Genomic DNA, 10,821 nt, shown 5'->3' with positions numbered 1-10,821 from the left:
TGCACGTACACCACACACACTTTTGTAGAGAAGTGTAATTAAGAACGCTGGGTTGTTTATCATTATCACACTAAACCATGAGTTCATTTTTAATAAAACCAAGGTTAAATCATGTATCGTCCGAAAGCCCCCGGAAAGGTGTCAAGATAAAGAGCACTTGATATACGTATGTGTTATTGCACATGATATACGTATGTGTTATTGCACATGATATACGTATGTGTTATTGAGACGTCCGAAAGCCCCCGGAAAGGTGTCAAGATAAAGAGCACATGATATACGTATGTGTTATTGCACATGATATACGCATGTGTTATTGAGACGTCCGAAAGCCCCCGGAAAGGTGTCAAGATAAAGAGCACATGATATACGTATGTGTTATTGAGAGTGCTCCCTACAATTAAATCCTAATATGGTAGGCCGGAGATCTTAATATGGTAGGCCGGAGATCTTAATATGGTAGGCCGGAAATATAACTGTAGCAAGTGCAGGATGAAATATAACTGTAACGAGGCATAACGGGATGGGCTAATAAAAATAAGTGATGTCATGTAAAAACTGGTTGGTTTGAACTGTGATAACAACTTGAGAACAATGTATAAAAGATGGAGTCAGACATGTATTCTTTGGGCATCTACAGATGAACTCTGTGTGTCTCACTTTGCTTGCTCGAGCAAATAAAGATTGAAACCTCTGGAAACCTGGCTCTCTGGTCTTCGTGAATTCTTTCAACATTGGCTGACCGACTTTTCGCCACGACAACTGTAGCGCTGTGACGTCATGCATGTCGACGTCGTGCACGTATAAGTGCGCATGCGCAACGTGACGTACTGCAGAGACCCCTACTAGTGCCAAACATTGCCCATGTCTTCACACTCCAGTCCAGTTGGTGGCGGTAATGCGCCATAAGTTGGCTTGTCAACCGCCAATAAAACATACAAGAAGAAGAATTATTGCGCATGCTTAACTTTTTTGCTTATTTATGTTGATGCGAACATGTTCGAACACGTGATGGATTCGATTTCGATGGCGGTAAGTGAATGAGCATATTTATGGTGTCTTTACAATAGTGTCTTTATAACAATTAATGCTGTTTTTGTCAAAGTCATAGATGTCATTATAACATTTTTATGATACGTGTTCGCGTTTAAAATGACAGGGTTTCTGCGGGTCTCATAAATATGTTAGAAAAGCCCTTAAACAAATTAAAGCTTTATAAACGATCTTACGTCACAACAGAAAGCCTTATTTTAATACATTTATCGCATTTAATGTTGCATGCATTGCAAAAACAATGTTTTTGGTTATATATTTTTGCCCTGTTCCCTCAACATCTTTTAAACCAAGCAAAATTATGTGGCTTTAAAATGATAAATGAATTAGATTACTCAATGAATTATAAAAAGTGTTTGTTTAGTTTTACTTGTAGATAGTTAGATTGCATGTTTTATATACTTCATATATACATATTTTATGTTGCATCTTCAGTAAATGTATCTTTAGACATTTGTACTGGATAACAAGACAAAATACTCTTGCTGTGATCTGAATAAGTTATTTTCTTCATAGTGGTTGGGAGCTGAGTGATTCAAGTGTGTGTTTCTTTCTTTTGGTTCACTTTTCTTGCATAATGGATTTATTCAGATTTATTTGTCTTTTTATATGTGTGTATTTGATGTTCTGTTGATTAGTCTTGTCCGTCTTATTGCAGGCCCTGTAACGATATCAGAGCTTTTAAATTATTATTTTGTATTATTATTTTGTGTTGTCACGATACCAAACTTCGGTACCAGTCGGTACTAAATGTGACGATACTTTCATTTCCCGCTATCATTTTGAGCGCTGTTGAACAGATTATGAAAGACCTCTGATTGGCTATTGTGTTTCCAAGGTCATCGGATACGTCTTTGAATGGCTCCTTACCGAGCGCTTGCGCAAACAAACCCGGAAGCGCTTGAAATGATCATTGCATCGCGCACTCTACCGAGCGCTTACACAGACACACACGGAAGCGTTTAATTTTTACTTTGATAGACTTTCAAACAGATGACATTACAGATGATCCAGAATGTGGCGGCAAGAGTGGTCTTCAATGAACCTAAGAGAGCGCACATCACTCCCCTCTTCACTAAGTTACATTGTCTCCCTATAGTCGCTCGAATCAAATTCAAGACTCTTCTCTTGGCGTACAAGACCACCACTGATTTGGCACCCCTTTACCTTCACTCGCCAATGCAGACTTATATACCCGCCAGATCCCTACGCTCTGCAAATGTACAACATCTTGTGGTGCCATCCCAAAAAGGTACAAAATCTCTCTCACGTACCTTCTCGGGATCGGTTCCACATTTATGGAATGACCTGCCCGCTTAGAGCTGAAGATCTTTGCCCGGACCCGACGTGACCTGACGGTTTCGGTCGGGTTCGGGCTTAATTTCTATCATTTTACACGGGCTTGGGCCGGAGCGGTCATGTGATGCGTTCCGATTAGCGCGAGAAAGATGCGAAAATGGATGCTGAGGAGGTGAAACGGAGGCTTGCCTCTGGCGATTACGTTTTGCTTGCACCAGCAACCAAAGCAAAGTCTAAGGTGAGGAAAAGTTTTGACCATGTGCATAATGAGAATAATGAGCCAGTGGGATATGTGAGATGTTTCGATGTTACAGAGGACTTATTTTATTTCTTTGTTCCAACTTCCAAGTGGCCTATAGCCTAGGTTAGTCATTAATAAATTATGTTAAAACATATATAAATGACGCATTCTTGACAAAAGCTGTGTGCGTGCGTACATTTGAATAGCCTAATGTCGGGCTGTAAACGGGTTCGGGCTTTTAAAAAGCTGTCAATCAAAATGTACTTGTCGGGCTTGGGCCGAATTCTGTCGGGCTCGGACCCTGTCGGGCCTAACTTTTAAGGCCTGATTACAGCTCTACTGCCCGCTGCTACAAGATCAGCAGATTCTGTAGCCAGCAGATTCTGTAGCCATCTTTAAGAACCGTCTGAAAACACATCTCTTCCGTCAACACCTGACTGATCAGTTCTGACTTCTATCTCTTTTCTACTCTTTAAAAAAAAAAAAACCTTAGCTCTGTACACTGTGATAGGCTATGTGAGACCAATTTTCTTTTATTGCACTTATGCTTTTTGTTGTCCTTATGTTGTTCCAATTGCTTCCATTGTTTCCCTCATATGTAAGTCGCTTTGGATAAAAGCGTCTTCAAAATGACTAAATGTAAATGTAGTGTAGCCTACAAGACACCACCTCATACAGCACCCCAAAACACTCTTGATCTGACGTTTATAATGTCAAACTTTACTGTTCAATGGAAACGTGCGCAGGTTCGTTTCAATAAACAAAGCATTTCAAAAACAAGAAATACATATACTGAAATCGATTAACTAAAATAACTAAATAGAAAAACAAAATGCATTAATAAACACTCATGGCCTACTGATTAGTTTTCCTCTTCAAGCTGCTTATAACTGATAGCAAATATATTTTGGTAGACCTACTCCAAAAAGTTTGCGTGGTTTTTTTTTTTACTGCTGAAGATAGAAACAATACGAGGAACAAATAATTTATTATCACTGGCTTTTCTGTCACATTACCGCAAACACGCAGGTGTGCGCACGATCTCTCACTCGCACACGATCTCACACTCTCACTCACTCACAGACACACACACACACACACACCATGTGGCTCAAGCATCCGAGTCCGTTCGGAAATGAGATGCGCAAGAAAGTAGTCCTACCATCAACAGCATTTTAAAGACGATAACATGAAAAACATTGAAATTAAACGTTTGAACAATGTCCTGTGGTGTGGTAACTGTGGTATAAGCAGAATAATTGACTCCGGGCGGTTCAATTATTCGAAAGTTAATGCACACCCGAGGTGTAACGGCCGCTTCGTAGCCGCATTACCACCTCGGGGTGTGCATTAACTTTCGAATAATTGAACGGCCCGTCGTCAATTATTCCTTACTTAACTTATAAAACTGTTTTGTAATATCTATGTACAGCTACATTTTGCGGTTACTTTTGGTGATTTTGTACAGATGCCACCTGAGATCCTGTGAGATGACAGTTGTCACAGAAGATGGAGATGGGGCTTTCCTGCAGCTGTTGCTGACATGCAAGATTTTCAGGGGCATTGTCAGCAAACCTAGTTTCAGAAAACAGGCTCACTTCATCTGGCTGGACAGTACGTTTTTTGAGTCTTTATAAGTTGTGTGTATGTACAAATACAAAATATGCCAAGCACTTTTTACAGTACTCTTTTGTTGTGTGACTTTGAACTATGAAATGTATTTAAAAATATATATTTTTAATTTTTTTCACTTTGTGAATTAGGTGTCATCAACTGGAGAGCATTCTCCAAGGGACACAAAGAACAGTATCGGGTGCCATACACCTTGACACATTGCCTTCACTGTGGTGAAGTCTTTAAAGACAACCCACCTGGTTACGTTGGTGATGGCAAGAGGGGAGTCCTGCAAGGATTTTATTGTACAAAAGACTTTCTTGGGTATTGCTCAATGGATTGTTTTTTTGAATGATGGAGGGGAATTCCAAAATGAAGAGGTCTAATACCTGTATTGTTTTTTACATGACATACAATACAATAACACAAAAAAATGTAAATTAAAAATGTAGCTGAAACTGTAAAAAGTTAGAAAATATGCTTTTCTTCCGTCCTTGTGTGACCGTGTGAGCGTAATCAACATTGAAATAATAGATGTGAATAGGTTTTGAAATAAAGGTATTACAGTTATCTGTTTTTGTTTGTTTTGTATGTGTAAGAAGATGTGCATAATATGGGATGCAAAGATTTAAAATGTACTGAAGTGAAGTATTTGTCAAGTATGGTGACCCATACCCGAAATGTGACCTCTGCATTTAACCCATCCAGAGAGTAGTGAACACACGCACAGCAAGTGGTAAACACACGTACACCCGGAGCAGTGGGCAGCTATCACTCCATGCCCGGGGAGCAAGTAGGGGTAAGGTGCCTTGCTCAAGGGCACCTCAGTCGTTACCCGGCGGCCCTGAGGATCAAACCGGCAATCTTCTGGTCACGAGTCCGACTCTCTAACCATTAGGCCACGACTGCCCCCTTGTATGTATATACTGTACGTTACCAAGCTAAAAAGGCACTTACTCAAAAACGAATTGGGCTACTTTGGGCGTATGCACTTATGCTGCGTTCCAGATGAAAACGTCACAGCGTAAGGTAAACAGGACACACATGCGCAGTAATGAATGCTTGACCACAACACGTTAAGGCGCATGCGCGCCAAAATATTCATGACGTCAACATGCATGACGTCACAGTGCTACAGGCTGCAGCGAAGGGTAACTCCATTTTTGATGGTCTTGGTCTGGTCTCGGCTGTCTTTAGTCTCGGTCTCGTCTTGGTCTCAGACTTAGTGGTCTCGGGATTTTATTTCAAGACCACAACTGTGGGAATTACACTAAATTGCTGTTGCATTGTCTGATTTAAGTGTTAACATAATTCATGTGATTGGATGTAAAACTTTTGGCTTTAAAAGCATTCACCACTTGTTCCTTATTTGATTCTTCTGTTACTTTTGTTACTCTTACTGCTGGTAAGAGAAGAATGGGGGATTGTCTTAAAGAAATCTGTCAACAAAATGAATACACACAAAGGCCTACAATATCCGAGATGTGATTGCAAAAAAGGTACTTGTATGAGATCTTGTTTTTTTATTTTATAACATCTGATGTGATATTGATTTTGTATAATTATTCAATAAACCTTGAATTAATAACTGACTTGAGTTTTAGACACAATTAAACACAAGTTTTTGTTCTATTTTGGCTAGTCCCAAACAAATCTACAACACTACCTCCACCTAAGATTTTACAGATGCTATGGTGTAGGCTATGTATTAGTAAAATGTTGTTTTAAATGTGGGTTTCCCTAGTGGACAAATAAGGTACTTCAATAAAACATGCTTTCCTTCAACTTGTGTGACAGTATGTAAGAATGTTTTAAATACCCAGGTTTTAAAACTTTGCATTGCTTTATATACCATCAATTAACTACAAATAACACAGATTTTTTAAGTTACCTTTATTCCTTAACACTTTGTTAATGACTAATATTCTGAGCGCAGTTTGAATTTTACAGGACTAATCGGATGAGCACTTTCAACAAGTTGGTATGATTTATACCCAGCCCCCCTTCCGTCCGGCGTGTCAACACAATACACGTGCCCATAGTGTAGTACTGCCATGGCAATAGTTTATCTAAATTATGTTTCCTGAACTCCTCTGCGGTTAGTTTCGTTTCAAACATCTCAAATCATTCGTCCGGAGACTAAAAAAATCTGTCACAGCACACGTTGTGTGTGTATGCTTGCCTAAAATCCACGGAATGCGCACCTGCAGATCTCAGCGGAATTATTTGAATTTTAACGCTTGTCGTTGACAAGTTATAACGTTACACACACAACGTGAGAGCATAACTCTGCTGTGACAGATTTTTCATCCTAAAGACGAATGATTTGAGGCGTTTAAAACGAAACTAACCGCAGTGTTCGCCCCTGTTCATTAGCAAAACAAACAGCTTGCCGTAGCTGAACATATTAACGCACATAATGTATACAGCTAAACTCCAAGTGCCCATTTGCCAAATAACATATAAATATAGAGTAAGTTTAACACCGGCTTTGAATGTTCTATTTAGCCTGTGACTGACTGGGATCTTGTTTTTCACGTTTTCTGGGTTGCTAGATGCACCGGGGACCCCATTATAGCACTTGAACACAGAATTTTTTTTCTCTCGCCTTTAAGCGAGATTTGCTTTTGTGGATCTGAGATTGCTTTACAATTTATTACATAATAAATAAATGGAAGGGGGATTTATTACATAATAAATTGTAATACATAATTTGGCACAACAGCAAATCCGCGTCCATTTCGCACACATTAATCAATTTTAAGGTGAAGCAGTCATGTGACACAAGCCAAAGATATTCTACGCTAAACACTTCATCACCACTTCACAGGGCAGCCAACTTTTGAATTCAGCTTGAGTGAGTTTTTTGCCTAGGGGATGGGTGGATGGGGGGTTGTGGAGGATTTGGGGTTACTGGAAGGTGGATGATGTATGGAAAGGTGGAATAAAATTTGTTTCTGTAAACAGTAAATCCTGATTAGCCGAATGCATGACTGTTGGCAGCCTTGCCACTTCATAACTACAATCAGCAAGTGAAAACTTGTAAAAGAAAATTTGTTTTGATACTCATTGTAGCAAAATGTATATACAAAGAATAGATTTTAGGTTAGATCTTAAAATAATCTACTTTTAACCAGTAAAGTCAGGGGAGAGCGCGAACGCAGTCCCCCACTACCACAAATTATGCAGTCGAGATTCCCACATTTGGGGAATTCGCAGGGGTCAGCACAACCGAAGTGCAATGGCTGAGCCTCGCCCTGGGTGAACCACCTTCATGATCATGGTATCTCCCCTGCCAGGTAAGTATGAGTTGTACACAGACTACGAAGGGGACTCACTTTAGGGAACATCAGTTTCGACCAGGGTTTAAAATCAACACTCGCCAAATGTGGGTAAAATTCAACCGTGGTGGGTCACTCTGTCAAACCTCTACCCAAATTTGATGGTTGCCTTGTTTCATAAACTATGTTCACTCATTTTGTTGGGGTAGATCACGTAAGTAAAGAATCAAACGTACAGCAAATGTGTTGACTTGCTTGAACACACATCACTACACAACTATAAGGGGTGGGGGAAAATCGATTCACCTAACTATCGCGATTCTTTTTAAAACGATGTTAGATCCATTGTTTTATCCCAGAACCGTTCTTTATTTAATTATTTTTCTTTTCCTAAGACGTGCTGGAGAGAAGTTACTCATTTATTCCAGCAGAGGGCGAAATGTATTAGATAATATATCAATTTCAAGCAGGCACAAGGAAGAAAACCATGGCGGAAGCAGATCAACCCTTCTCCAGAATTCTTTCTATACCTTTGTTTTAAATCCAGATCTAGACCGCAACCAGTTTTCCTTCAGGGGCGACTTTTTTTCTTAATGGTCGCACCAGTGCGACTGCAAAACTGACAAATATATATTTGTCAAAAATATATTTATTTAAAATATTAAATAAAATATATTTATTATATACATCTGTATCATTAATATCCTTTGTCAGTTACCTGCCTATTCATGTGATGATCTGCACTTGTGTTTTTTATGTACACTAATATAGATAAAATGTAAAGTTGGACAAATAAAATGTAATTAAGTTATTTTAAAAAACATGTAATTTTTACAGTTTAGGTCAGAAACATATATATTGTTGTTACACATCTTTGTTTTATGTTGAATGCTTAGCAGTATGATAAGAGTATGATAACTTACTGACCAATAAAGTACATTGCAAATCACAAAAACCGGTAACAAAGTAATTCTCTCATACATTGTTATTACCATCACAGATCTGTGCTTCACTGAAGTAGAATTGGTGCACCGTTTCTGGATGTACTGCGATACCAGGTCGATGCGTGGAGTGGACGAAGCAAGCCCCTACACCATCTCCATGTTGCAAAAATCAATTTAATATATGGTCCCCGAACAGAGAACGTATCAGATATTAAACTGATAAGAACAGATTTTTTCTCTTTCGAAAAGTTTTATTGACATCGTTTTGCAATTACACATCTCCTTCACATTTGAATAAAATCAACTTTCACATAAATAAATAATAAAACAAATTAGCAGTGAAACCAAGGGAAGAGCAGTAAAATCATTACAATGAAAGAGAGAGAAAAAACTTCTTAAAAACTCCCATAAGATTGTTTTAAAAGGTATAAAGTGACCACTAAAAAACCACGATTCTAAAAAACCACTGTCTCTCGTCGTCTGTTGTCCAGTACCGGGAGGAGTCCCTAACAAGATGGCCATCACACCGCTCTGCAGAACAAGCCACTTCCCTTCTGCTTCTGGCACCCAGTGGAAATCCCCTCCCTCCGGCCCGCTGGCCCGCTGTTCCCGTAGCCGGTGGTGGTGGGGGTGCATCTACGGGCAGCCAGGTGCGGGGGCAAAGCCAGGACCCTTAGCGTGACCCCAGCCCCCTCCTCCGAATGACACAGCCCGGTGCCCCTGCAGCTTTGATGTCACCATCCGCTCACACGCGTGGAGGGTCACCGTAACTTGTTTCCCTACCAGCAGGTTTCTGGTGGTCCAGAGGACGTCCTTGATGGTGTTCAGGGTGAACCAGAGCGAGCCGAAATGGTGTGAAGACAAATCTCTCAAGCCCCGGCCCACCCCGTAGATGGCGAGCTTGTAGTCCATCTGGACCCCACCCGCTGGCAGGCACGGGAAAAACAGGGGGCCAGTTATGGCCCACAGGTCCCGCGCAGTGCCGCACTCCCAGAGGAGATGTCGTACAGTCTCCGGGTCATTACACCCCGGACGTGGACAGATGGGATTTTTGGCCATTCCTCTGGAGTGCATGACCGCCCTGGCTGGGAGAATTTCATGCGCTGCCATCCACGTCAGGTCCTTAAGCCTGTTCTGAAGAGCGGGGTGGGCTGCATTCCTCCAAACTTGTTTGGCCTCACTTAGTGTGAGGCCTGGAATTGGACTCACTGCTTCCCGGTCCTGCACAAGAGAAACAAGAGACTTGTGATTAGTTAAAACCTTGACTTCTTGGTCCTCCAAGCTGTATTTCTTTAAAAACTTCTTAATAAAATTGTATTCTTTAGGCAGATTAAACGACACTGGAGTTCTAAGATCAACCGTTAAAATCTTCAAAGTGCGTAAGTATGACCCCATCCAGAACCTCGCCATTGCTGCAGTCTTATTGTTGCTGGATGGGGTTGTGGCATATTTGATATGGAGGGCGGTGAATTTGCTTCCTAGAAACAATTGGGGGTCCGGGAGCCCTTTCCCTCCATTCTCTCTCCTTTTCTTCACCACGTCTCTCTGTATTCGTTCCCATTTGGACCCCCAAAAGAAGTAAAACACCGCCCGATCCAACGCTAAAAGAAAAGACCTAGGGGGGCTAAAAACAGAGCACAATAATAAAAGCAAGGGTAAAATCACAGCTTTGTATATTAAAATTTTGCCCTCTAGCGTCAAAGTCCTTAGTCCCCAGAACCCCAGTCGTTGTTTTACTTTCCCTAATGTGTCTGCCCAATTGCTTTGTCCACCCCCCTCCCTGTCAAACTTCACACCTAAAACCTTCAGGTCAGTTTCCCTAACAGTCACGTCAAGTCCTGCCAAGTCTATACGTCCCCATGGTCCGAAAAGCTGGGCCTCAGACTTGTCTTTGTTTAACTTTGAGCCTGAGGCCAGTCCATAAAAGTCAGTCAGTTGTAAAGCTCTTCGGACCGATAAAAGATCAGTGGTTAAAATCGTAACGTCATCCATATATAAAACACATTTCAACGTCAGTCCGTTTGTCCCGGGTAAGTTTAGTCCTTTAATCCATTGGTCCCTTCTCAAGAGCTGTGCCAGTGGCTCAATACAAGCCACATACAAGAGGGGAGATAAAGGACACCCCTGACGAACACCACTGCGGATATTAACCGCATTTGTTGTGTGCCCATTTACAAGAATTTTGCTGGTAATGTCTTTGTACAGCAAGCCCACCCACGCTAAAAACCTCCCTGGGAACCCCATTTTTTGCAGTACCTGAAGCAGGTACTGGTGCGAGACCCGATCAAAAGCTTTCTCAAAATCTAAATTTAGGACTACAAGCCTAATGTTTCTGTCTCTCGCGTAACAGATAGCGTCCCTAACCAGCACTAGGCTGTCCGTGATCTTC

General features: G+C 41.0%; 1 long non-coding RNA gene, 1 other non-coding gene and 1 pseudogene across 2 annotated transcripts; 1 reads left to right on the top strand and 2 right to left on the bottom strand.

Moving 5' to 3' along the window:
* Positions 1–930: 930 nt before the first annotated feature.
* LOC130557043 (uncharacterized) lies at positions 931–4,777 on the top strand. The gene is made up of 3 exons (XR_008963264.1): positions 931–1,032; positions 4,062–4,207; positions 4,357–4,777. It is a non-coding gene; the product is annotated as an uncharacterized LOC130557043 (long non-coding RNA).
* A 2,573-nt stretch (positions 4,778–7,350) lies between these two features.
* Positions 7,351–7,514, bottom strand: LOC130563081 (U1 spliceosomal RNA). The gene has a single exon (XR_008964038.1). It is a non-coding gene; the product is annotated as a U1 spliceosomal RNA (small nuclear RNA).
* A 995-nt stretch (positions 7,515–8,509) lies between these two features.
* Positions 8,510–8,685, bottom strand: LOC130563097 (U2 spliceosomal RNA; annotated as a pseudogene).
* Positions 8,686–10,821: the final 2,136 nt, after the last annotated feature.

Source organism: Triplophysa rosa, linkage group LG1 (assembly GCF_024868665.1).
Source record: "Triplophysa rosa linkage group LG1, Trosa_1v2, whole genome shotgun sequence".
Taxonomy (NCBI): domain Eukaryota; kingdom Metazoa; phylum Chordata; class Actinopteri; order Cypriniformes; family Nemacheilidae; genus Triplophysa; species Triplophysa rosa.
Note: the sequence above shows the minus strand (reverse complement) of the source record. Positions and strands in the feature narration are given on the sequence as shown.